The 26,526-nt window shown below is 40.7% G+C and overlaps 1 protein-coding gene across 5 annotated transcripts in view; it reads left to right on the forward strand.

Moving 5' to 3' along the window:
* SH3BP2 (SH3 domain binding protein 2) overlaps positions 1-26,526 on the forward strand; it is a 108,471-nt gene that overhangs the window by 58,793 nt on the left and 23,152 nt on the right. Inside the window, exons 3-5 of one of the 5 annotated variants that reach the window (XM_076335823.1) lie at positions 9,731-9,867; positions 23,941-23,998; positions 26,274-26,304. The exons of 1 other annotated variant lie outside the window; for it this stretch is intronic. The gene's annotated coding sequence lies outside the window, so the exon portion shown is untranslated. Of the gene's footprint in view, positions 1-6,558; positions 6,611-9,730; positions 9,868-23,940; positions 23,999-26,273; positions 26,305-26,526 lie in introns of those variants that run through there. 3 more of the 5 variants (XM_076335826.1, XM_076335824.1, XM_076335827.1) reach the window with 3 other exon arrangements.

Below are 26,526 nucleotides of genomic sequence, written 5' to 3' on the forward strand. Positions count from 1 at the left end.
CTATGGGAGGAACAGAGCAACACAGCCCACATGAAGAAAGATTTGAGAAAGGGCATAAGGATGTTAGTACTGCCACAGGGCAGGGTAGGGGTGGCTCAGTGTCCTGTTGTTATGGAGCAAAGCTGGCAACTGCCCTCGTTTCCCTAGCAATAGTTGCCACCCACACCAGCATCTTCAGCTCTCTCCACCAGGCAGACGTAGGCAAGAGCTCCACGCTTCCTCACACTAGGGTGGTTTTGACGCTGCTGCCGCCTTCAACCCTAGGCTGCTCCCCCCTTTCATTGTGCCTAAAATCAGCCCTGCTCCTGAGAGATGCCTGCTTTCCTATTCTTCTAATGATGATTTCATACCTAAATCCTCCTACGTGGTACTGAAACCCTTAGCTACCAAGTTTTCTGGTATTCATGCCTTCATAAGCATGTCTGGAGCTGAACAGCTCTGAAAGGTTGTATTCCTGTGCTGGATTTTATGTCTTGCCCTTCACTCTTCTTGGTGTGAGCCATCATAAAAAGGCTGTAGTTATGTGAGTAGTAATTTCCTGCTGGAAACTTCACAACCCTGTAAGTTATATCGCTTTGACAAAATGAAAATAATTTTACTCACTAGCAGCAGACTGGAATTGTTCTAATGATTTCCGTTACTGTGCAGTTTGCTGTAAAAGACTGGAAAGAGTAGGAGGAGATCACAGCGTGGTGCACTCAAATCACGAATCGTATGTTGGAGGTTTAGCAGCGTGTTATTTGGGATTCTCTGCCCCTGCAGCTACAGCTAGATTTCATTTGCTCAGTTTCAAAAGCGAAAAAAAGAGCACTTTATCTGGAGACAAGTTTCACTGTCGCTATAAATTTGATGTTTATTGTCATTCTTATTTACGTGCTGTCGTGGTTTAATTTCAGTCGGCAACTAAGCACCACACAGCCGCTCGCTCACTCCCCCCCCACCCGGTGGGATGGGGGAGAGAATTGGAAGAGTACAAGTTAGAAAAACTCGTGGGTTGAGATAAAAACAGTTTAATAATTGAAATAAAATGATAATAATAATATGATAATAATAATAATACACAAAACAAGTGATGCACAGTACAATTGCTCACCACCCGCCGACCGATGCCCAGCCAGTCCCTGAGCAGCGGCCCCCCCCGGCCAGCTTTCCCCAGTTTATGTACTGAGCATGACGTCCCATGGGATGGAATGTCCCTTTGGCCAGTTTGGCTGTGCCCCCTCCCAGCTTCTTGTGCACCTCCAGCCTTCTCAGTCAGTAGAGCATGGGAAGCTGAAAAGTCCTTGGCTAGTATAAGCATTACCTAGCAACAACTAAAACATGGGTGCGTTATCAACTTTGTTCTCATCCTAAATCCAAAACACTGTACCAGCTACTAGAAAGGAAATTAACTGTATCCCTGCCGAAACCAGGACACGTGCTTAGTGTGAAACCGATTACTGCATTTTGGATTGTAAGGAAATATTCCTTTGGAACATACAATGGAAACTGATGTTTCTCACCTGTTTTATCAGAACACAGGTTAGCAGATGAGGTCATGTGGGAAAAGTTCATACATTCTGCTAATAAGAGCAGGCAAGTTAAGGAAAATGCGTTCTTCTAGTCTCAGTCATGGCCTTCTCCTCACTTAGTAAGTATAATCATGCAGGCTGAAAATTCCAGCTATCCAGAGGGTGGTTATTTCCTCTGAAGACCAGGTAGGTGACAGATTACTTTCTTGGCATTTTTATGAATCCCTGTTTTTCAAATGCTTTTCGTGTTCTTCCTAGATATTTCATGCAACTGCAAAACATGTTAGTCAAATGGACATCCCCGAGTCTCCCATGACAGAACTCAGCAATGTAGACGCCAAACCGAAATTATAGCTGCTTCAACACAAACACACTGAAAACCAGGCAGAAGAGATTGTTGTTTTCTGTAGAGAGGAACGATACAATCTGATTGCAAATGCAGTGCAGCAAAAAAGAAAGGGAATAATCTGTGTTGCCAGCAACAGCAATGATGGCAGACAGATCACTTTCCTCTCGTCCTGTGCATCAGCAAGACTGTAATATTGACGACAAGGAGGGATGTACTAGCTGTCAGCCAAACACGTTGGAGAAGTATTAGTGAGTTTATTTCCTTAAAGCTTCAGCCGGAAAGCATGACAGAAATAGGCAAAATGCCTTCGCGAAGCCTTGCTTTTTCTGGCATACTTCCTCCATCCATAATGAATTGTTCTGTCTCTGCAGGGATACAGTTGGGCCCTGGAAGAGGTTATGTAACTTAAATTAATTGCAGTATTTGTCAGCATTAAAAAACAACAACAAAAAACCACCCCAAAACAGAGGTTTTGTTTTTACCAAAGGCTTGGTAAGAGTCCTATAAACACCACAGAGAATACCGGTAATGAAAACATTTGCTCTCTTTTAGATCTCTTTATCTTTGGAATTTAGTTATTTTTCATGTTTCTCTGGCACTTCTAACTAACAAAGATAAGTACCCTCTTTGCACCTAAATATATTGTCATTTTGATGCCTGCCTTTTGGGGAGAACAACCAGAATCCTCGTACCTCTGGGAGCAAATGTTATTATTTATGTGCACTGCACTGAGAGGCCCCCATTAGGGCCCCTTCTCGTGTGCTTTCAGTCTGCATTGCCAGGTTGGGATAGCAACTAAAAGAAACAGCAGCAAGCAAAATCAAAACTGGCTGTGATTCCGGGGTCAAACAGTGGATTGAGAAATACCTGAGTATATTTAAAGCATTAGGTGTGTCGCATATTTAAACAGGTAGCCTAGTCCTGAATCCCACAGTCGGAAATCTTGTTAGTATTACAGTACCAGCTTTTAATCTGGCACTTCTATATTTTTGTAGTTACACAATTCCTTGATGCTTTTCAAGAGGAATACAAGTATCTGAAATTTGACACAAATGCTTCTGTTCCTTGGGACTGAGCATGTTTTAGCACGTTTTACGGGGTAATTGATAGAATTACAAATAAGCAAAATGAAATACCAAGCAACCCTCCCACCCCACTCTTGCCCCACCCCAGGTTTGCTTTTTGGATGATGCTCGGTTTGGTGCAGATAGCTTACACTGGGCTCTTTACAAGTTCTGTGCCACATGACTGCACAAAAAACAAGGAAGGACACTTTTACAGAGCAGCTGGAGCTCAAAGCGTGTAGCGAGCCATCACAAATGGGAAATGAAGTATAAGCAGAGATTCTGCGAGAAACAGAAAGACTGATCAGCAAAGGTAAACCATGTCTTGAGGCCAGGAAATGAGACTTGCCAAAAGTCAGTCTAAACTAGACATGACTAAGGGTTTGCAGGCACATTAAAAAAAGGGGGGAAAAAAAAAGAGAACAAGGAAAGAGGAAGCGGGGCTGCAATGCAGCAAGGGACAGCGTCTTTCTCAGAATTCTGGATGAGCTGGCTAATGACGTCACAAATATTCTGATAAGTCTGTTAGTTTGGGAATCTAGTCCAGCTGAAAATCACATACTGTTTTTCATAATAAGGGTTATGCAAATTCTGAATTTAAGAAGACTAGAGGTGAAAGCAGTATCACAGCTATAGTCCCTTCAATCTGATTTGTTATATGCAAATTTGAAGGAAAAAAAATAATTAAGGATGTAGAGGTAAAGGGGACAAAATGGATTTTTTTTCCCCAAAGTAGACCATGCCAGACTAGTCTGACCATTCTCTTTGATAAGAACATGGATTTTTAGATGAAGGTAATGTTATACTTACTGATAAAACGGAGTTGGGATGTTTCCTCACTACAGAAGTTTATTGCAATTCAAAATAACTGTGTGGCTTCAGTGACTAGAATAACGCATGTTCAATAGTATAGAACACAGTTGTGAGCTGGTAAAAGCTTTAGATACAAGTAACGAATTCATCAGTTTGAGACAACTGAGAAAGAGCAAGCTCATAAAATAATTATGATTTCCTGATGTTACACAAGTGTGATTCCAAAAGGTCCTGGGCACAGTGTTTCCGGGAGGAATAAGCAAGTGTTTGAGTCCTCTCAGCTGGAACACTGTGTGCAATTTAGGTCACACAGAAAGCTTAGCTTGTACAAAAGGAAAACTCAACTTGGACAAGAGATGGAGAAGGGCCTGTTACCCTGTAATCCAGTTTGTATAAAGGCTTGTCAGTTTAGCCTTCAGTTTGGGGGTGGGGAACCTTTTCCTTGCTAAGGATGAAACACGCCTTTCCAACACATTAGGCAGACCACTTGTTAACATGCTCCGCTTATCCAGTAATAACACACAGGCTAATTTTAATCACGGGCTGTACCCTATAAAATGAAGTCACAGGGCATTTTCAGCCAACAAAATGAACGTTCCCCACACCTGCTTCAGCTTAATGCTGTCAATGCTCTAATCAGTCTTCTCTGGAGACAAAGTTCTGGGTTTAGTCAGGCAGGAAAATAAATGCTGTCATTTCCACCAACAAAGTCAGGATGTTCTGACACAGAACTCACACCAAAATCAGTGGAAGTGCTACATACAAACAGCTTTCCTGCTTGCGGTCTTCGTATGGGACTTACTTGTGTTACACAGCCTGCCCACGGTTGTACACAGCTGGCAGTCTTTGTGCAACAGAAAGCGAAGGCCAGGGTAAAGGCTGCCACTGGCTGCAACGGAGATACATGTCGTGGGAAAGTTTAAGAACTTCATTTTTCCCTAGGCCCTGCCAGCGCAATTACTCCTTTATACTCAGAAATGATCTTTTTCTTTACGTAGAGACTCCTTCAAATCCAATAGTAGGTGTTAACAGCGCTGTATTTATGTTATAAATCACTCAAAGATCACCACTAAACCCCATTTCCTAACCAGCTTTTGCTAGTCTCTGTTGTTAGAGCACTTAAAGCACAGGGCTTCATTTCACAGACCAAGCACTCTCTCTATTGTATTCAGAAGAGGGATTCTCTTAGCTACTTCGTACTACAAATTTCTGTGAATGACAAAGAAAAATACTAATAAATGGCATTCACAGGGAATATCACACCACCTTATTTTCTGACCACAGAAACTACTCTAATACCATTGTAAAGGTTAAAGGCTTTAAAACGCTAAATTAAAGTATTAGCTGACTAATCACCAAAGGAATCTGCTGCTTTTTATTCAAATAAATCTACAGAATTATGCAAAGATCAATGTTTTGGGAATACTGCTTTATTAAGTGCTCTTTTTCAGTTACATTCTTGTTACAGAAGTAAATGGAGTTAAAACTGACCACTTTGTACCTCTCACAGTAGTAATATTACTTTGTATATCATTTTTACAAGACAAAAAAATGCAGTCTAAGTTGCTGAGCATTTTTAAATAGCTTTTTGGTAGGTTTTTTTCGTATTTTGCTTCTGTATATTTTTAAATGTCATTTTGATTTTTCAATTTTTCTGCTTATCTTATTTAAAAAAAAAAAACCACTTTTTTTTTAGTTAGAAAAAGAAATCTGGGAAGTAATAAAAGGCAAATGGAGAAACAAACAAAAGCCCAAGAGAATCCAAAATACTGAAATAAAAGCGTATCTGAAATTAACATTTAACATGTGAGAATGAAGTGAATGAAATGAACTTCATCTTATCAAATTTTGAAAGTCACCTTTTAGAGCACTGAAAAATACCTTTCCAACTGTGTAACATCTCTTTTGGGTACAGGTAAGCTTCAGAGTAATGGGGTCTAGCTACCATGGATACGGGGAAAACCCGGGTAAAATAGAGTTGAGTGCAGAGGCAACCCAGCCTCTCTGTGCGCAGCCAGCCTGGAGCCAGCATGGCTGGTGGGGCCCTAGGCTGTTTCGGACCCAGGCTAACTCTGCGGTGCTCCTGGTAACAGAAGCAGGGCATTGAGGCACGCCAGCTACTTCACGGAGACCCAGCCTGTGCCCACATGAGCCAGGCTGCAATTTACCGCTGTGCCTTCCCCAGAGCCGAGCTGGCCACCCCCGCAGCAGGGCCACGCTGCTGCAGTCCGGCCAGACCTGAATCAGTGCCTCCACCTACTTCCCGATGGACACAGGACACTCGCAAATAAGCTTCACCATGTGCAGGATGTGTTACAACCTGCTTTCTCCCTGCCCCTGGTGTCTTCCAGGTAGGGACCTGCGGCAGACCTGGTGTCAGTCAGATAAAACCCGATCCTACCAAGTCACGTCCTCCGGGGCTGCAACTTTTATCCTTGCATTTGACAGACCTGCGACAGCGGCTGCCACTAACAGGGCTCATGAGGCCGCCAGGAGTTTTCAGCACACACAGGCCTGACAGAGCCGAGCGGTGGCTACGGCTTTTAAACCGGACCCTGGCAGGGCAAGGCAGCCCCTCAGGCACAAACGGCTGCTGCTCCGGCACGGCGTTGTACGGCTCAGCCCACTTCCCGCCCAGCCCTCCCCTGGCGGCCTCCTCCCCACGGCAGGCCGAGGAGGGACGGCGCTGCTCCGCCTCCTGGGAGCTCCCACCGGCGGCGGCAGGGTGAGTGAGGGAGGCGGGCCCGTCCCGGCAGGTGAAGGAAGGGGCGGGCGCTGGGCTCGGCGACCGCTGCGTGGCCGGGCTGTGGAGCGGGGATGAGCGGCCGGTGTGGCGGCTGTCGCGCGCGGAGCTGAGCCAAGCTACGGCTGAGGTAAGCGCCCTCTCCTCACGGCGCCCTCCTGACGGGACCAGGAGGAGGCGGAGGCGTTCCCGCTCACCCCAGCCACCGCCACCCTGCTCCACGCGTGCCCGCTCCAACGGTCCGCGCGCGAGCCGCCCGCTCCCTCACACGGTCCTCGCGCGCCCCTTTCCCCCTCACGGCCCCGCGCGCCTCCTTCGCCCCGGCCACGCGCGGGGCGCCCGTGGGGGGAGCGGGAAGGGGCCTCGCGCGTGTCCCCGTCTCTCTTCCCCCCCCTCCCGCCGTTTCGCTGCCTCAGCGCGGTGCCGAAGGGCGCCGGGAAACCCGCGGGTGAGTCACCGGGAGCCTCGAGAAACGCCACTGCCGCCCCGCCGGAGAGCCCTCGTGCCGGGCGTGAGGGCGCGCGGCCTCGCGGGGGAAAGGCGAGGAGTCGGGCGGCCCCTGGAGCTGCCGCCTGGAGTTGAGGCGCTCGGGAGGGGCCAGTTTCCCTCGCGAGGACTTCTGGAAGCTTCCCCGGCCTCGGTCTGCGTCCCTCGGCAGCTGCGTGTCTCTGGGAACATAGGTAATCCTCACCACAGCTCTGGGGAAGGTGCCGTTCCCGCTGCTGTGAGGGAAACTGGTAAGATGCCTCGTGTCTTCCCATCCCATGTGTTGACGCCTTCAGTTCTGTGCTGCTTTGGTTGCCTGCAGGTGGAAGGTGGGACACAGTCAGTTGGGCAGTGTGAGTCCACCTGTGTGAGAAGGAAAGGCTCTTCAGGGGGAAAAAAAAAGCGTAGGTGCTTTCCTTCAGGAAGGAAGAGATGAAAGAGCTGTACTGTTTCCCCACTTACGCTGAGCTGCGGCTTTGGCATTGAGTTGTAAGTGTCAGGAGTAATTTCCTAGCACATATCCAGTGATAGTATAAATATATGTTAAAGGATGAGGTAAGACTTTTTAGAGATGAAGTATAGAGTACAAATGCATTTTTGACAGCATTTTCTTTCGTGTTATCATCTTCTTCAAGCCCCTTCAGTCTTGGAAGCCCCCTCATATTTACTTGGGTCACGCTGTCACTTCTGTCTAGGTTTGAAGTTCCCGTTCATCTACAGGTGTAGGCTCTGTGCAAACTATGTATTGTACTTCTTGTATCAGTAGAGAGCAAGGACACCTGGCATGTGTTTATTTAATTTGTCAGCTTTTATCCTACAAGTGCCCAGTGTGAACTGGTAGCAACTTAACGATACTGATATCCAGAATGAGTTGAAAAGGTGGGTAAATGTTTCCCCTCCTACCATTCTGTCTGCTAAGACCTCTTTTCTGTGGGTTAATGATGCTAGCAAAGAACAGGTCAGTAGCGGGGCTGAACTGGCCTTGTACCTTGTCTAACTTCATCATTACAGATGAAGTAATGTTGCTAAGCCGATGTCGAAGAGCCTCTCCTGCTGTGTATGCACTCTGGCTGGCCTGTGCACAGGCAGGACTTCGGTTTCCTGTGTGAAATTAGTTGCATTAAACTGGTATGTTTCCTACTGTGAAAAGCAAATTTCCACTTTCACTCTGTTCTTAGTGTCTTGGGGGTTTATGAAACAAATTCAGATCTGAATAATTATACACCTCTTCTGTTTATTTTTAGTTGTATTTGTACAGGAAATGTAGAGCTGGAGCCTCTGCAGTTTATTTCATTCACCTACCTCTTTCATGCTGCAGACAAAAGTAGAATTAACTTGCTGTTTTTCTTTTAGGCATAATGCATGTTTTTTTCCCTTCCTGTTACTGTATTTTGGAGCCATCATGCTGTTGCAATAGAGCTGATTAATAGATACCCCTTGCCAGTATTCCATTACTGAGGAGTCAGTACTGGGTCAGCTTAGTGGTGGGTTAAATGCTGTTTCCTGTTGGTAATTTTTTTGTTTTAAAATCTCCCAGCTCTCCATAAACTTCTCCACAAAGCATGACAAACTTCATGCTAAAACATCCAGAGAATAAAGAGCTTTTTTTGAAGTTATAAAGGAGAGGGATACAGAGACGCCAGTTCTGGAAAAGGTTTAAAGTTTTCGAACCAGTAAGAATGAATACACCAAGATAAATTCCTGCAGCCCTGTCTGAGTGAGAATTCCTGTGTTTGAGGCCAGTCTGATGAGTTGACTGTGAATCTGTAAGCTCCCACAGACAGATGAACCCCCTGTACTTCTAAGACGAGAATTCCAATCTAATTTTGTTGTTATAAAACTTAGTTAGCCTACAAAAAACCAAAACAAAACAGGACACAACAGGGGGTGTGAAAAGTGTCCTCCTCCAATTTCTTGCTTAAGTGGACATGGAGCAGTCTCTTTTGATAGGAAACCAAACATGGCAGCCACTTTGGTTATGAATACTAAGTGGAAATGGAAATTCATTAAGAACTGTTAACTTACTCTTTAAAAGCCTGAAATGCAAACAGGGATGACCAAAAGGCACATATATATTTGTCATTTTACCTGTAGGAAAAGTGCTTTTGACACTCAAACCCTGGTGCTTACGTTGTTTGCTCTTCACCCCATAGCCCTTAGATTGTTAGTACATTTATTGCTATGCATTACAATATGGTAAGATTGCACTAATAGAGGGGTATGAATTTTAACTTCACAACGTTGACTTAGTGTTGGTATATCTTCCAGTCTGTTTGGCATGAGATGTTAGACAATGGGTAACTTACGCTTTCATCAGATTATTCAGCAGTTTCATAAGTTGTTTGGAATGTGCAGTCCTGCAAGTATTGTGTCAATTAATTGTTGCTGGCTTAAGCCCTGATCTTAAAAGTACTTGCAGATGTAAGTAACCCTATTATTGGTAAAACTGTTAGTTTGTATTACTGTGGGATCAGGATCTTGCCTTATTACATCTATCAGACCTTGCAGGAAAGTTCATACAAGCTCAGACTGTCAGCAGAATTGATGGATAGCTCTGTAAACAATAGTGAGGACTCACAACAGTTACCAGGGGACTTCCAGAGTAAATTGGTTTTGTTAAATTTGAAAGTATTGGTTGATACAATGATTCTTCCACAGCGCCTTTCTTCTTCTGATGGGGATTCCTGAGGGAGGAGAGAAAATAACGTCCTACATGGCTACTCCTCTCTTGCGTAGCTAAGTGTTCTTCTGGCCTTTTTTTAAGGTAAACTTATTCCATGAAGGCATTTCCTGATGGCATTGCTTCACATTTGCTTTTGAACCTGTACTGTAGAGGAACAAACAGTGTCTGGAAAGGAGCTGGGAGTCTGGAAATCAGAGGGACTTAAGGCAGCCTCAGAGGTAATCCGAGAGACACAATACAGTTCTGTAAATGCGATACTAAATGGAATGTGCATTTTTTTTTATACTATTATCACATGTACTTATGTCACTGTCTATTCCTCTAATATTTATGGACCATTGCTAACTCTCTTGTTAATCAACACCTCTTCTACTCATCTTGTGCTAGAATGTCTGCACAAGTTATGCCTTGTCTGATGTGTTCAGGAAAGAATTGAAGGCACTGTAGTTTTGATCAGTATTACTACACTGGTTATCATTGTAAACTTTAAGGAATTATTTGTCATGCTATATATTACAAGCATATGTATCATCAGGTTGTTTGCTTAAGATAGATGACTAGACTAGAGCATATAACAGAATTCTCACTACACCATACTTTTTAAGAGCAATATGCTGTCTCCACAGTATTTCTCCAAGACCTCTTTGAAGGTTTTTTCAATCTTGCCTCTTCTCCATAAAATCCTGTTGAATTTCTTACTTCTTTGTTAAAAAGAAAGGGGGCTGAAGAGTCCGCATTTCATTTAATACATGCAGGAATCTGAAAACTATTTTTCCCAAGGTAAGGGATGAATTTTGAACAGGGCAATAGTTAGGGGAGAATGCAGAGATGTGACTTCCTATGTAAACAAACCTAAATGTTGTTCTCCCCCTATCCCAGCATACGTGAAAGAATCTATTTATTTTACTTGCATGCCAGCTCATTTCCAGTAACGACCAAGTTCTTACCTCTTCCAGGGTGTTGTTATTGCAGTGGTTACACGTATCTGAATATCTTTGGCAGGACGATATTTAAAGATGATGTACAGTGCAGAGAAGGAAATACAATCATTCAGAAATCAGACCTTGGCAATACTTATGTCTTCAGCTCCTGTAAACTTCGGTTTTAGGAGCAGAGAAGAGAATAGCTTGCATGCCTGTTGTAAGGATTCCTGTTGTATCTTCCTCCTGCAGTCACAGGCTGGTTTAACCAGACTAATTCAGGGACATCTAATCTGTAGCTAGGGCTCTTTCTAAAGTAGTTCTGACAAATCTTAGCATCATGGAAAGTGGACATTCTGGATCTGTCTCCTAGAACAGTTGTAAAGAGCTGAGCTAGATCGCTGGTGTGAAATAAGCAAATCTTTGGCTAAGTTTAGGAATAGCTGCTTGTTGAATTTTGTTGCTGGATTAATCTTCATATCTGTGGTTGCCCAGAGGTAGGGAAAGCAGACCTTTGCTTCCTTACAAGCTTATCTTTCCAGAAAGGCCACAGGTAAAACTCCAAGAAGGCTAGGGAGCTCCTATAGTTTTCATCCTATTTATGTTTGAAAATTCTCACTGTTCGACTGGTTATGGTTAAAGCTTTCTGGGTTTTTATTTTACTTATGCTAAGTTATAACATTGACTGACACACTGTACATCACTAATCATGTATAATCAGGATCACTTCTGTCCTAATGGAACAGTAGGAACATTTGATTCATTAGGTCTGTTCTGTCTTTCAGGGAATGGCATATGTTTTGTTGGGTTTTTTTGGTTTTTTTCCCCTCCTCTCATGCTCTTCTGAGTTAATTTGTCAAAGAAGGAACTTCCCAATTCAGGCTAGCTTTGTATCCTTACATTTTTAAAAGGTAAACACTATTTCCATAGTTAAATGCAACCACTCTAACTTAAAAACATGAGGTTTGTTTTCGTCATTGTAGACCATTTCCTTGGATATGTTAGGGCAGGAAGACAGGAGGTTTGGGTTCTGTTCTTTACAGTATGACTGACTTTGATTTATGTAGGTGGTGATGTTGTATATTGTAGTGTGTGAGCACTTAGGGATGGCTGTGGTAATTCCTGATAATTCCAAATGGATTTAGGTGCCTACGGAGACTTTTACGGCATGGAAATGGCTTTCACTCTCTCACAGAACATTTAGAAAACTTAATACCTGTACAAAGATTTGAGATCACTTTACAGAAACTTCAGTGGTCCATGTAAACAGATTATGATTGTTGTTGCTTTATGTAGTAGGCATTGCAACTGAACTTTTTTACGTGTACAACATCATCTCCTCTTGACACATGAGTGCACAAAGGACTTGCACATCACTGTAAAACACTTCATTGATATTCTTGATTGTTTCAGTGCAGGGAATATAGTACAACCCCCAAATAGGAAAGTTACCAAACATATTTAACCAAGGCTTTTATTTCATTATCCCTTCAGCTTTGCCATAAATGAGAGTACTAGGAGAAACTCGGATTTATGCCTTCAATCATGAACTCACCTGTAAGGGCTCTTAAAACAGGAAATCTTTCATTCCAGATGGTTTCCTCAAAATATGAAAATGGAATTTCCATCAGAACTCTCATGGGAGCAACAACTGAGCAAAGTATCAGGCTTAATTTTTTTAAAAATCTGATGGCCATGCTGAGTAATATTTAACTGTTTTGTGAGCACCAAAAACCTGAAATTTTTTGGCAGGAACACCACACAAATATGCAAAGGTCATGAATGAGGTTTCATGAATGAAACTCCCTCAGAGAGGGAGTTGTATATATTTTAAGCAAGCATTTATTATTCACTTTCTTTCAGGGTGCCTGTACTGTATGTTTTAAGCCTTTCCTCTAATTGGAAGGATAACACGCTGTTTTAAAAACCCAGAAACTAAAATCCCTCAGCATAGTAGCTGGAGCCTTAAAAGAAGCAAGACTCAAATTTAGTAGTCAGCAACATTCAGTACTACTTAAATATGATAAATAAGGATGCCTTTCCAAGGCTGTGGACACTTTTGCAGAGTTGACAGTTCATCAAATTATTTCAGTTCTCGGAGTTTGAATTCAGTTATGAGTTTCTGTATAGATAGAGCATCCTTTTTGCCCAGTAAAGGAGATAACTGTTTCACAGACTGGAGCAGCTGCCTTTTGTCATGTGGGTTGAGACTCACTATGTCAGGGTGTAGTCATCCTTTCTTTAGTGTGTTCACCTTTCTTTTGTTTGTTCACCTTCTCTGCACCCCTTCCCCCTATCCAATAACTGTATTGCTGTCTTTTTACCGTTTTCAGCATACCTATGAGAGTGGTAACAATCTGTGGCCTGAGTCTTCAGGCAGAGATGGGGTTTTTTGTTTGTTTTCTCCTTTCTTTGTCAAAATCGATGATGTGACAGAAAGACTGGAGGTGGATCAACTATTTATCTTACCAATTGTTTTGAACTGTGCTGTGCAGCTATACCGCAATATGCTGTTGGCATATATGGAGCAGTACTGCAGTGATGCTAGAATTCGGGCACTGTATCAGTTTCAGTATAGTTTCAGTGAGTTTAAAAAAAAGAAACCCTGCACTGACTGACTAGTGCTTCTAGACAGTGGCTGCTCACACCTGGAGCAGAGCAGGAGCAGCAGTATGTAGACCAGAAATTTACTAAAGGACCCAGTTCTCAGCATTGGCTATTAGTATTTTATGTTACAGTTCATCTTCTGTCTTACAGCTAATTTGTAAATTTCCAGCACTCTGACTTAACACTGGTTACCAAGTTACAGTTAAGTGATTAGTCCCAACTTGCTGTAGAAAAAGAACCTACATTTTGGAGTTTGAATGATATTCCTCATTCTTGCTTCTGGCAGTACTTGGAAAGAAAAGGCTGGGAGAGTCCAGTGGCACCAGTGTGCATGTCTGGAACTGTTGCTACCTCAGAGATCTTTGTTTGTCGAAGTGTTGACTAGAGAGAGAGATGATGGGAAGTGCGCTGCAAGTCTTACCATGAAAGGTGATTTACGCATAACAGAGACATGACTAAAAGCAAAAGATTTCTCAGGAGTTTGAAGCATATCCAAATAAACAAGAGGAGATAGAATAGTAGAAGGAAGTAGGAAGATTTAGGATTCCTAGGTTTAGTACTTGTATAGTCAAAAAAAATAAATAAAACATACTGGGTGATGGAAATGTAGTCTGCATGTATGGGTTTTCTCTCTATTAGGACAAGAATGTGAATTTAGATTGGGCTTCAGTGACCTGAACTCCATTGTTACTGAGTGTAAATGTACTTTTTCATTGTTCAGGTTAGCCAACCTGGAACTGCCAGCTGAACCACATCTTTTGGTGTTATTCTGCTTTAACACATGGAAATAAGGTCAGGTCTAGTTTAGCTGGCAGTCTTCCTATTTAGATGAACCATGAACCTGTGCTGTGCAATTTAATAATTAATCCTTAAACAAAAGCAAGACTTAATTCTAAATGTTCTTAAATTGAGAGGAGACTAAATAACTCCAGCTTCATCTTGTATTAGCATTGAGTTTTTCATTTAAAGATATGCACAATAAAAAACAAGAACCCTTGGAGGAGGGAAATCTTACTTAACATGTCAGTTTCCACTTTCATGTTCAGTTCTTCTCCAGACAAATAAGCTTCCTACTCTCCAGGAGACCTTTACTCTGCTGAAATCAGTCATCAATCAGATGTCTTTATTTATGCAGCACTTCAGGGCAGCATCTCAGATCCTGAAACAGATTCTAGTAAGTGTAAAAGCATGTGTTACTTGTTTTCATTTTTCATGTAATAACTGCTTGGTAACAAAAAAAGAAGAAGAGAGGTGGAAGTAGATAATGTTGTGAATACCTTGGTCTTGCCTGGTGAAATATGGCTTGTAGGACCAAAAAAACCCAGTGGTTTGGTAGGAAGCTTCATTTCCCTGTTCTATTTTTAACTTAAGCTACTGTAGTGATAGACATTAATCATCATTCTGGAAACAGTCATTTTTATAAATATTTGCATATTTTCCTATTAAATAAATGGTAGGCTGTTGAGGTGGGGAAAAAAACTCATTTTGAGTTTAAAGGTCTCATGAACTGCGATTCGTTGGGTTATACCCTGTTGAACCTATAGCAGTAGAAACTAGATTTGATCTGCAATTTCCTTTCAATGTCTGCATGTAAATCTTATTCCAAGTTAAAATCTCTTTGAAATGGTCCTTCATCTCACGTTTCATTAGCTCTCTTACATTATTTTATAAGGCTTACTGTACTTCTTGACATTCTGACATAAGTGAGGGACAATCTCTATTGGTGTATTTGTAAAACCTGTTAAAACTCTTCTATAAAGTAAAAAGTTTTTGTTTAAATGCCACATCCTTACAAATTTCACCTTGAGGTCTACCTAGTTCCCCTTAATTTCAGCAGAAGTTGCTTGCATGCATCTAAGTGTGGAGGTTGGCATTCAAACTAGAACGCAGTTAACCTTGAGAGCTAGTTTCTGCAACCAAGCAGCAGAGGCTTAAATTATTAGTCTCTAATCTTGTGACAACCCTACTTAAAAGAGTAAATCAATCATTACCTTGATGTTGCTTAACAGCAATTCTATTACAACATGTCACATAATCGTTTGTTTCTCCTAGACCAAGCTGGAACTCTGAAGAGATTAAGTTCAGTGTATTACAATTGCAAGACAGTTATTTCCTCAAGTGAGAGCATCTCTTATCTCGGAGCACTGTGGTATGCTCTTATTGCAGAGATGGCATAGGTTGTTACTGAACATTGTTCTTTCATTAAGTGCGCTCCTAAACCTTTTACACAAATGTAGCAATTGCGCTGTTCTGACCAAGGCTATGTACTGGAGTCAGCTTCTGGTATTTCCTTCTACAAATAAAACTGTACACTTCAGCTCTTACACAAGCCTATGTATCTAGTCTTCCTCCTTTTCGTTGTTTTCTGTACTTCCCTGTATTCCTGGAAGGAGGATTAGCATTTTTTCTACTTTATGTCCTGATAATGATGTAGAGAGAAATTTAGCACAAAGAAACCTGGACTATGAGCCTACAGGTCCTATTAACAGATGAAAGGCTTATAATTAGCTAACTCAAAACTGATCTGATCTGTAAACTTGACTAATCAAAATGAGGCACTTCGAGCTATGTTCGGGCAAAAGTGTGACCTGACTTGCACAGCTGCTGAGCATCTGCCGCTGTTAATTGCTCTAAGCAGTCAGGCTTAAACAATCAAGCTTTCCACTGTAACTTTTCAGTCAGTTAATGGGACTCCGCTATCATGCCAGGTAGGTATGTTTCCAAAGCACTGTGCAGTTTTAAGTGGGTGGAGTGGGAGTACAGACTTTTGTACACATTGCGTGGAGAAATATGCTCTCAGCTGTCAAAGTGGGCATACCACCTGTAGAAGCATGGGACAATCAATCCTGTGCAGTCTCCATTGTTTGGTGTCTAGGAGAGAGTACTTACCTTTGATTTTGAACTGGAGACTTGCATTAGGACTGTAAATAGGTGAATATACTCAACAGAACACTAACCAGAAAGGGTTTTCTGAGAAGACAAAATACCCATTGCAGAAGGGGCAAATGAGTCTTGCTGGAAGATTAGTAGTTCTCTTCCCCCTAAAGAGCTGCAGGTAGAAAACTACTTGAAGAATACTAATGGGATTATATACAACAGAATTGTGATCCTGGATTTAGGAGAACCCAAATAAATAATAAGATGATGCATAGTCTGGCCCAAATTTATTCTCATCCCACCATCAATAAGCTTGTGTGGGTACTCTTACCCAGGCGTAAATTAAGCATGGCAGACTGCTGGAATTATGCTAGCTAAATACTTGATGTGTGACTGTGCAGTGGGGGGGAAATTTGGAACAGAAAGAGGAATATTTTAAATGTACTTTTCATGTTTAAACTAGGAGAACAGAGTTAGATAGCCTAACTATTCTCTAGCCACTTAGAGGAAATTACTGTATTTGTGGGAAGCTGTTATGGGAAGAACTTGCAGTGAAATTCTTTTTTCCTTCTGAACTCAAAGCCTCAGTGAGTCATTTCCCTCTGCGTGCTGCCCCCCCTCCCAAAAAAAAGGGCAAAAAAAGCACCCTTATTTCTGTCCCTGGGCGAATATCACAGCTGATGTGAAGATGGTTGTAGTTAAGAAAGCCACTGGTCCGAGTGTCTGAAGAGGCAAATTGAAGCCTTATCAGAGGAATGTGTGAATTTGCTGAGTCTTGCATCTTTTGCTTTGAGGTGCAGATAACCTTTCTAATAATGATGGAAACAATGCTGATAAGATGGAATACCGTATTTCCAAATGTACACAGTACTAAATCATATCAAAGTGATTAAGTCTGGAAACTATCTGTCATATTGGCACTATGCCTGCTGTGCCCCTGCTGCCAGACTGCTTCTCCACAGCTGCATGGCATCCCTACTCCTGCAGTGGAGAGCAGTTGTGTTTCTCCTCCTCCCTGCTGGCTGGCAGCTCTTCTGCTTAGCAGAGCTGGCTGATGTTGTGGCTCATTGGTCCTAGGGGAATGAGAGGGCTGCTGGGGGTAGAAGGATATCTCAGTGGAAGAGAAGGGTGTCACGGTGCTGCTGATGCCACCTGTGTCGCTTGCACTGTGGGATTCAGCTCTCCAGCAAAATTGGGTTGGCAGGTGGCAAGAGATTAGTGACAAATCTGTTAATTACTGAAGATGTACTAACCTCTGATCTAATGGGCTGCAACAATATCATACTACTTAATAATTACTTGGTAGTAGGAGTCTCGCTGCTGGGCTGTTGAACTGGGAACTAGGTCTCTTCTTCCAGAGTTGGAGATCTTACTCCAAGGAATGTGGCACTTGGTTGACGGGCTTTTTTTATTGAGAGAGAGCCAAGCAGAAGGGATTTGCAGCAGTGTCTTTGCTATGAAATGTGGCAAATGGAAGTCTTTTTGCTTGAAACTCTTTAATTTGGCAACTTTATACAATTCCTTTCCATCCTGGAGTGTTCTTTTCCATTTTTAGATAGTAAGGAGCAAATTAATTAGATGAGTGGATCTATGCCCATGCCATTTCTACCATTCTGGTCAACAAGCTAAGCCATTTGACTGCCCCATGTTACCCATTCCCTGTCATTTTTGTAGCCCTAAGGAGATAATGAAAAGTGCATGGTCCTAGTGGTCTGGTAGGATTTTGCTCTAAATGCATTTGCCTGGTCTGTGTTAATTGAGAAGGTATGTGGAAGAAATGCACTTCACACGTGAATGGGGAGTTGTGAAGTATCATTGTTACCTTCTTATGGAAACAAAAGTTGTGAGAAAGCTCTGTCTCCCACACAGTCTTTACCAGTTGCAGTAGTGGTGTTGGCCAGTCTTCCTTTCTTTTTTTTAGTTTCTTATTATTGGGTTTTCAGGTTTTTGAGCAGCTCACAGGTAAAGACCAAATAATAACTTGGCCTGATACTCAGGCATGAGTCCACATAAAAAGCAAATACAAACCTGATGTGTTCTTAATAATCCTGTGCTAAGAGGAAGATAAACTATATATATGCAGAGGGACCTGGACAGGCTGGATCGATGGGCTGAGGCCAACTGTATGAGATCCAACAAGGCCAAGTGCCGGGTCCTGCACTTCGGCCACAACAACCCCATGCAGCGCTACAGGCTTGGGGAAGAGTGGCTGGAAAGCTGCCTGTTGGAAAAGGACCTGGGGGTGCTGGTTGACAGCCGGCTGAACATGAGCCGGCAGTGTGCCCAGGTGGCCAAGAAGGCCAATGGCATCCTGGCCTGTATCAGAAATAGTGTGGCCAGCAGGAGTAGGGAAGTGATCGTGCCCCTGTACTCGGCACTGGTGAGGCCGCACCTCAAATACTGTGTTCAGTTTTGGGCCCCTCACTACAAGAAGGATGTTGAGGTGCTGGAGCGTGTCCAGAGAAGGGCAACGAGGCTGGTGAGGGGTCTGGAGGACAAGTCTTGTGAGGAGCGGCTGAGGGAACTGGGGTTGTTTAGCCTGGAGAAAAGGAGGCTGAGGGGAGACCTCATCGCTCTCTACAACTACCTGAAAGGAGGTTGTAGCGAGGTGGGTGTTGGTCTCTTCTCCCAAGTAACAAGCGATACGACGAGAGGAAATGGCCTCAAGTTGCGCCAGGGGAGGTTTAGATTGGACCTGAGGAAAATTCTTTACTGACAGAGTGGTTAAACATTGAAACAGGCTGCCCGAGGAAGTGGTTGAGTCCCCATCCCTGGAGGTATTTAAAAGACGTGTAGATGAGGCGCTTAGGGACATGGTTTAGTGTGCATGGTGGTGTTGGGTCGATGGTTGGACTCAGTGATCTTAGAGGTCTTTTCCAACCTTAATGATTCTATGATTCTATATCACTATTCACCATTTAACCCTCGTGTCCTAAGGTCTCATGGTTTTATGTTGCATATTTCAGCAACATCACCTAGAAAAAGAAGAGGGAGCTTGTAGTAGGATGAAAAGGATTGAGGATGGTGTTCTGTAGAACAGCCAAAATATCAACAGGGATGGCGAGCCTTGGAGAATCTAACTGATGTTATTTCTAACAGTACATTTCTAACTGAACAGTTGCATCTCCAACAAAGTGGAATGAAAAATGATAAAGAAAAACTATATTGCATTCCAAATCAGCAAAAAATGTGAGCTTTTAGACTTCAAGGTACACAGTACATAGCAAGAACTCTTTCAAGATAATTGTGTATACTTGAGTCTTAATACTTTCGAGTATTCTCTCTATCCTTTCTGACTTAAGGCTTATTTTTTCACATTCAGTTAAACTATAACTATTGCAGTCCTTGCGCTTGTTATTTTTGATTGTGCCATGCCAGCTGCTGGTTCTCTGGTAGACTGCACAGGAGAGGAAGCGGCACTGGAGCAGTGGAAGTGAAGCACAATGATTTTGTTGTTACTTTCCTGTTGCCCATTTCAAAAAAACACAAAGTTTTCACTAACTGCTATTACAATTACAAATGTCTTATCTGGACTTAAAAGGTAGACAAGTCTTATTATGTCTTGTGAACAATTTGACTTACTGCCTTTTAAAATAGATAACTGAAGATTATTGAATCTGTAAGTTAATGCGTTTGCTACTTTTCTCTTTTCTTGTGGAGAGAACCACCCAAGAGATCTTTGGAAGAGGAACAACTACTTCTCTGATACCTTGTTCTTGCTTAGATGCAAATAAAAATGGATGTACTTGTTTGTACAGTTAGAAAAATTTGACACTGTGTTATAGCTGGAGTAATCTAACCACCATCTGTTATGGTTCTTCCAAGAAAAACAAAATAGCCATAAATGAAAGACTGGCATTGTTAATCAAAACTGTAGTATTATGCTACTTTTTGTTAAAGGCAGTTCTTTCCAAAGAATAGATTTTATTCATATACACCCACGTGTTATGCTACATATATAATGTGTATATATATAAAAACATGCACAGATACAGAGGGAATATAACCTGAGTAACAGGAGGTGGAAAGAGTCTGCAGTTACCTAAACCAAACTATTTTCCAGAATGTGCCTTTGATAACCATAATGATGCTTCTGTTTCTCTGGTCTGAGAAGACGTTTGAATAATCAAACTGCTTCTTGTCATTTTCCTTTTTTTTTTAAAGTTATTCTTTGGAGCAAAAATCCTGCTTAATCTATCAGTGGTGTATCTCCATTGATTTATCACATAAACGGTATGTGCTTATATCAAAATCTTTGCTAACCTGTGATGATGCTAAATTTAGAAATATTTTATAAAATTCTGTAGACAACTTTTTTTTTCAAGTATGTAATGAGATAATTTTAGTTTGAAGCATTGGGATCTGCTGGAGATGCACATGACAGAAATTGAAAATGAACTCCATTATAACCTGGGAAATGTCTTTCATTAAAATAGTGGCTTACCAGTTAACGTTAAATGACTAGAATGCATGAAAGATCGTCTGGTATTTTATGGAGGAAGGGGAGGCTTTTTGGATAGTCTTAATGCACTTCTAACTTTCTAGCACACCTCTCAAGCTGAGAGTTCTTTTTATGGCTGTAGATACAAACATGCGTTTGTAATGCATGTCTACGCTTTGAGATAGTTAATAAGTGCAGTTTTTTAGGGGATGTTAAGTGTATCAGTCTGTATTCTTTCAAAAGCTATATGAAATGTCACAAATACCATTAAATATTTTTATATATATATATATTATAATAATTATATATATAGGTTATAATGGAGTTCATTTTCAATTTCTGTCATGTGCATCTCCAGCAGATCCCAATGCTTCAAACTATAATTATCTCATTACATACTTGAAAAAAAATGTTGTCTACAGAATTTTATAAAATTAAATATATTATATATATATATATATAAAATATATATATTATATATATAAAATATATAAATATTTTAAAAGTGTGCAGAAACAGCACTTTCCTCCTGAAAGTTCAGCTTCTGTAGACATCTTATTTTGTGGTGCCAGTAACACACACAGCTGACTCAATGCATCTGTGATATGTATGATCTGTCATTTGGCTTGGGTCTGGGCAAACCGTTGTTGTATTTACTGTACGAAGATGTCGGGTTTGATTACTTAGGTTGAAACAGGACTAATCCCACTGACCCAAATTCCTGAATTTCCTTTGTGCAAGTGAAATCCAGCTTCAGCTCTTCATTGTGTACAAGAAGTGACTGGTATTTAGAATGCCTTAAGAGTATCTAGGATGTGTATAGCAGGAAGATAATCTATAAATATTGTAAAAGCTTCTGCTGGAAATGTTATATGCTCCATATGTAAGAGTAAGCTTGAATTTTATGGAGTACCAAAACTTGGACATGAAAGAATGCTATATGGACTTCTTGGAGATAATGGCTGTTAGTTCTAGGCAGTGCACAAAACATAAGGTTTTGGAGGTCATAAAGAAGAGTGCCTTTATATCATAACCAGTTCATGTCTGTAAGGAGTCTGGCTGCACTGTTTTGAAAGAGCTTTTAAAAAAAAAAAAAAAAACAAAAAAAAAAACCAAACAACCAAAAAAATCTTTTAAGAAGGAATGGTGCCCAAAGGCAATGTGTTCCTTGTAGCTCATCTTGCTAAGAAGATTAATAGGGTTGCTGGAGTGTATAACATACCATTTCTTTAAGAACTGTATAGATATGATTTTTTTTAATATATATATTTATTTATTACACACGCTATAAATAATTAGAAGTAAGTTTTGGAGGTGAAAAGTCAGTGAGGCCAGGAGTCAGTCAAATGTTCTTTGGACCAGCTTTGATGTGACCATAAGAATGGAAAGAATAGACAATGCTACTAGATGTTTAAGAAAGAGAACTTGCTTCTTTCCAAATTCTAAGACAGGATAGGTTAACGTGATGCCAAGAAGCATCTTCAAATTAAAACGGGAGGGAGGGAAATAATCTAACTGGACTGTAGAGTGTATGTAAAAAAAAAAAATTCCAGGCTTCTGCTAGATTCAAACTTTGGCTGGAATAAGTCCTTACGTCTTAATTTAAAAAAGAAGAGTTGGTGGGAAGGAAATAGAAATATCTTTTACAGTGAATGTTCCAGTTTACAGACTTTTTTTTGAGCACTTGATAGGAATGCCTGTATGGAGTCAGATCTGAGGAGTGCTTACAGAAGAGTGTAAGAACTGGGCAAAGATACAGCATATTCTTCCAGCCTAAGAATTTGCAGCTCAGGGGCTTGCTGATGTAATTTGAAGTGCCGGAGTCTGAGATCTTGGGGGTCTGAGATGGATTTCTGTATTCCCAGCTTCTCAATCACTGTGCACTAAACTAGATGCATTACAGCATTTTTCTTTTATGGTGTTTTTTGTCCCCGTTGCCCCCCAAAATATTAATGGTCACCACTCTAGGAAGGGTTTTGATTTACATGTGCAGTACTACTAAATCCATTCCTGTTATCTTCAGTTTTCTGAAGCCTTTTTCCCAGTGTGAATGAGTTAACCCTTATAAAGGCTTTTGTAAGAGTATATGTCTTGACTTTCGAGACCGGTCAGGAAAGGCGATGATTTGAAGAGAAGAGTTAAGTGGCGTCAAGATCAGATGGAAAGCAAGGATCTAGAACTTGTATTTTAGCTCCTCGCCTTTGGCCTATCTTACTGTCAGGTGTTTGTTACTCTTATAGTATGTTGTGGGGTTTTTGTACCTCTTGTCAAACCTTTCTGCAAACTTTGTTGGCACTATACCAGTAATATATTTGTTTAGGCAAACCGTGATCTGTGTTGTAAATAAGAATGTTGTTGTTCATGTCTTATGAAGTATTATGAATGTCTTTTGTACTTGAAAATAGACCTGCATTAACTCACTTTTGAATGCAACTCTACAGCTTTGGAGGCGTAGGTCAATGTTGGGCTAATCCTTGCTGTTGGAGTTCATTTAAACAAGATTTAAGGGGGAGTAATTTTTTTTTCCTTTTCGTCATACTTCTGAAGCAAGTAGTGGTTTCCATAAAAGAAATGATAATATAAAATGGCATTGTCCAAATTGTCTTGTAGAAGCCCATTGCATGTGATTATATGTTTTTAGGGTTAAGTGATATGAAATGACTGTTCCTTCTCATGTCCTCCAAATTAAAATTGTTTGTTTACTGCAGTCTTTCTGGAGCAGTCTTGCAGTGTACATTTGTTTTACAGTCTTGACCTAAAATCCCAACTACGTGTGATCTGGTGGTTACAATTAAATTCAGCTTTTGTAGAAAGTAAGCATGAGCTTGCAGAGATTCTTCTTTCTGGTGCATATGTAAAAAAAAAAAAAAAAAAGTACTTACCTAAGTGATGAAATATACGGTAGCCTTAAATCCTGGTTATTGTAATCCATGCTCCTACCTGTTTCAGCCCTTTGATTTAGTGTTTTGCATGGTTGGAGGTGGGAGTGGCAAAATACTTATGCTTTACAACATCCTTTAGAGAAGTTCATATCGTGATTTAAAAGGGAACAGTCATTGGAATCAGAATAAAGAAACCTTGTTTCTGGTACACCTACTTGCTTGCATGAGGTATTGAGCACAAGGAGCTTCAAAGCTGTTGAATGTGGGGACTGTCCATTAGCAATACAGCCCAGTTGGGCCTTCTAATTCTGTAAATTACACTTGCATAGTTATTAGCTTATTCTGAGATTCTGGTTCCTAGTCAGAGTTTCCAAGTATGAGAAGAGCAAACTCTGAGATGCTTCACTGCATCACTACTTAAAAACCAGCACTATCTACTGTGTTGTACAGCGGTAAAGTATAGAGCGAGTCTTTGCGGTTACACTTTGTCTTTAAGTTGTGTGACATAGTCTCTTTACAAGCAAAATAAAAATAGGAAATGTTTGTCTCATTTTGTTTTCCCAGGGCCTGACAGAAGTTGAGCTTCCTCTTTGGTGCTGGCTGCAGCCATTTGCCTGCAGAGGTATATTTCCTTAAATGCAAGGTTACTGCAGTCCACCAGAAGAGGGGCATGCAAGCTTGAAGGGCTCGTGGATGACATGACCAAATGCTTCCTCTAAACCAGGGCTTGCTGAATTTCTTTAGTATTCAATTAGCAGCTTGTTACTGGGGTCAGCGATAGAGTTTATAAATTTACTCATTGCAGTTTTTTGCTGATAAACATTCAAAAGGACTTTCTTTATAAGCTTTATGTGGTTTTGTTGTTTTTAATATCCTGCTGCAGGAATGTTTTAAAATTGCTTATATTCAGTAATTTTTTTGTTGACTTGCATATACACTCACATGAAATATTCTCTTTAACTGGCAATAGTAGTCTTGGACCTAAGTTTTGTTAGTCTTGTACAAGCACAGTATACAATGAACTGATGGATATTTTATGTCTTGCCAAAATGCTTTAGTATCAGAAATGGTAGAAAATGGTGAACGTAAGTGTAGGCCTCTAAGGTGGGTTTTGGCCTTTCTTCTTTTTTTTCCCCTTGGACTCTTGATGTTCTTTAAATTGATTTAAGTAAAATTCTAAGAAAACAAGAAAAAAAAGTTTCCTAACAACAGACAACTTTATATGGCAAGACGTCTGCTGGTTAAATGTACCTATTGGATATGCTTAATCATCAGTAATAGATATTTGACTGCCTCTTGTACATTTCTAAAAGCCTTTATTTAGGTGTTGCTTTTACTAAAGTTCAATGGTCTGCCAGCTTAAATACTTAAAGGTGTTTTGATGTGTAAGCAGAAATTTTGTGGTCCAACAGTGCTTCTAAATGATCAATTATGAGTACAATAGGGATAGAATTGTATGCAGTTCATCACAAACCAGTCTAGCAGTAAAATTGTTTCAACTGTAATATCTTAGAATCGAAAACTTCTGCCAAGCAAATAAATAATTTGTGGAAACTCCCACTTGAAGTGTCTACGTGTATTTGGGGAAACTCCCTTTGCAGCTGCCTGCAGCACGACTGTCTGCAGGAATAGGACTTTGGCAATCATGTTTGTACTTCTGCTCAGTTATGTGATTTTAACTATGGTCTAGTTTAAATTGTTCTACGAGCAGTGATGAAAGATATCAGTTAATCATAACCATAGCTGCATTTACAGCCTTTTTTACAAGGACCTTGTATATAGGTAACAGTTAAAAGGAACAAAGAACCTGTCCATCTGGTTTGAATAGTAAATGAGAATGGAAGTCTTGCCTTGGTAATGTGTCTTTGAATTTATTTTAAAGAAACGTGATAAGCAGCAAAACTGTTTAAGAACTTGCCTTCTATTTTAAGCGTTACTTATACCAAGTGTTAGTGGTATGATCTGACTGGCATAGACTTGACATCCAGTTAACTCGCTGGGTCAATGCTCCTATACAGTTTTGAGGGGGCTTTTGATTCAGTAGAAATCCATTAAACTTAAAAAGCTACTCATAATAAAATCGCCAACATAGGAAATCATGCTAGGATAGCTGTACTGATTTTAATTCAATCCTTATTTACATCAGTATGAAGTCTTAAGTTATTTTTCAAGGCTAGCTGAGGTAAGAGAATCTGTTAAATGATAATGTTCTTACATTGAGAGTTTGCAGAAGGTTCTTCTCCAGCTGCACAGAGTAATTTGTTTTTTACAAGCTATGCATATACTGCAAATACTTTGCAGCTGTGCTTTGGTCTACAGATGTTTGAGCAATATATGATATTAACTGTATCCCAAAATCAAAGTCAGTATATCATCTTCTAGGACTTGTGCCAAGCTGTTTGGTGAAACAACCAAGAAAAGTTACAACTTTGTTTTAAAATTGATATGCTCTTTCTCTGAAGTATGGCTTATTTATTGCAGACCAGTGCTGGCTGGCTGGCTTTTTTGAAGTTTCAAGCCAACAATATGTCCATAGATGTTCAAAGCTTAAGAGCAGTGGGGTATAAATAGAAACTCGGAAGTTTTTTGACCTGAAGTGTTTCTCAGTTTTAGATTGAATATATATTATAAAGGCTTCAGCTACTTTTTTTTAATATGTGTAAATAAACAAGTAAATATATGATTAAGTAAGGCTTCTTCAGCTCTTCCTAAGTAAGCTGAATGAGGGAATGATAGTTAAAGTTTAAAGAATAGGAATTCTTTTGGCCTTGAAAGAGGATTTTTGGAAGTTCTGGCCTCACTTCTCCCCTTTGTTGCTGGCTTTTTTTTTTTCATTATTATTCTGCATGTCATCCCGCAGAAATAATTCTGATGCGTGGTTATTCACATTTTTACAGGACTGCCCTACCTAGCAGATGAAGGATTCAGGTGAGTAATTTACACTTGCTCTTTTACAATCTGTAGTTGTGGAGTATACAGTTGACAGATATATCATCTCTCAATATAGTGGATGAGTTTCCACTATGATCTAGAAACTTGGGACTGAACTAGTTTGGTAAAACTAATAAAATAATAAAACTCATAATAATCTACTCCTGGTTCAAGCTCACTAAAGTCAGTAAAACTTTAACAGAATGTGGCCTTCTTTAA

This window comes from Aptenodytes patagonicus, chromosome 4 (assembly GCF_965638725.1).
Source record: "Aptenodytes patagonicus chromosome 4, bAptPat1.pri.cur, whole genome shotgun sequence".
Classification (NCBI taxonomy): domain Eukaryota; kingdom Metazoa; phylum Chordata; class Aves; order Sphenisciformes; family Spheniscidae; genus Aptenodytes; species Aptenodytes patagonicus.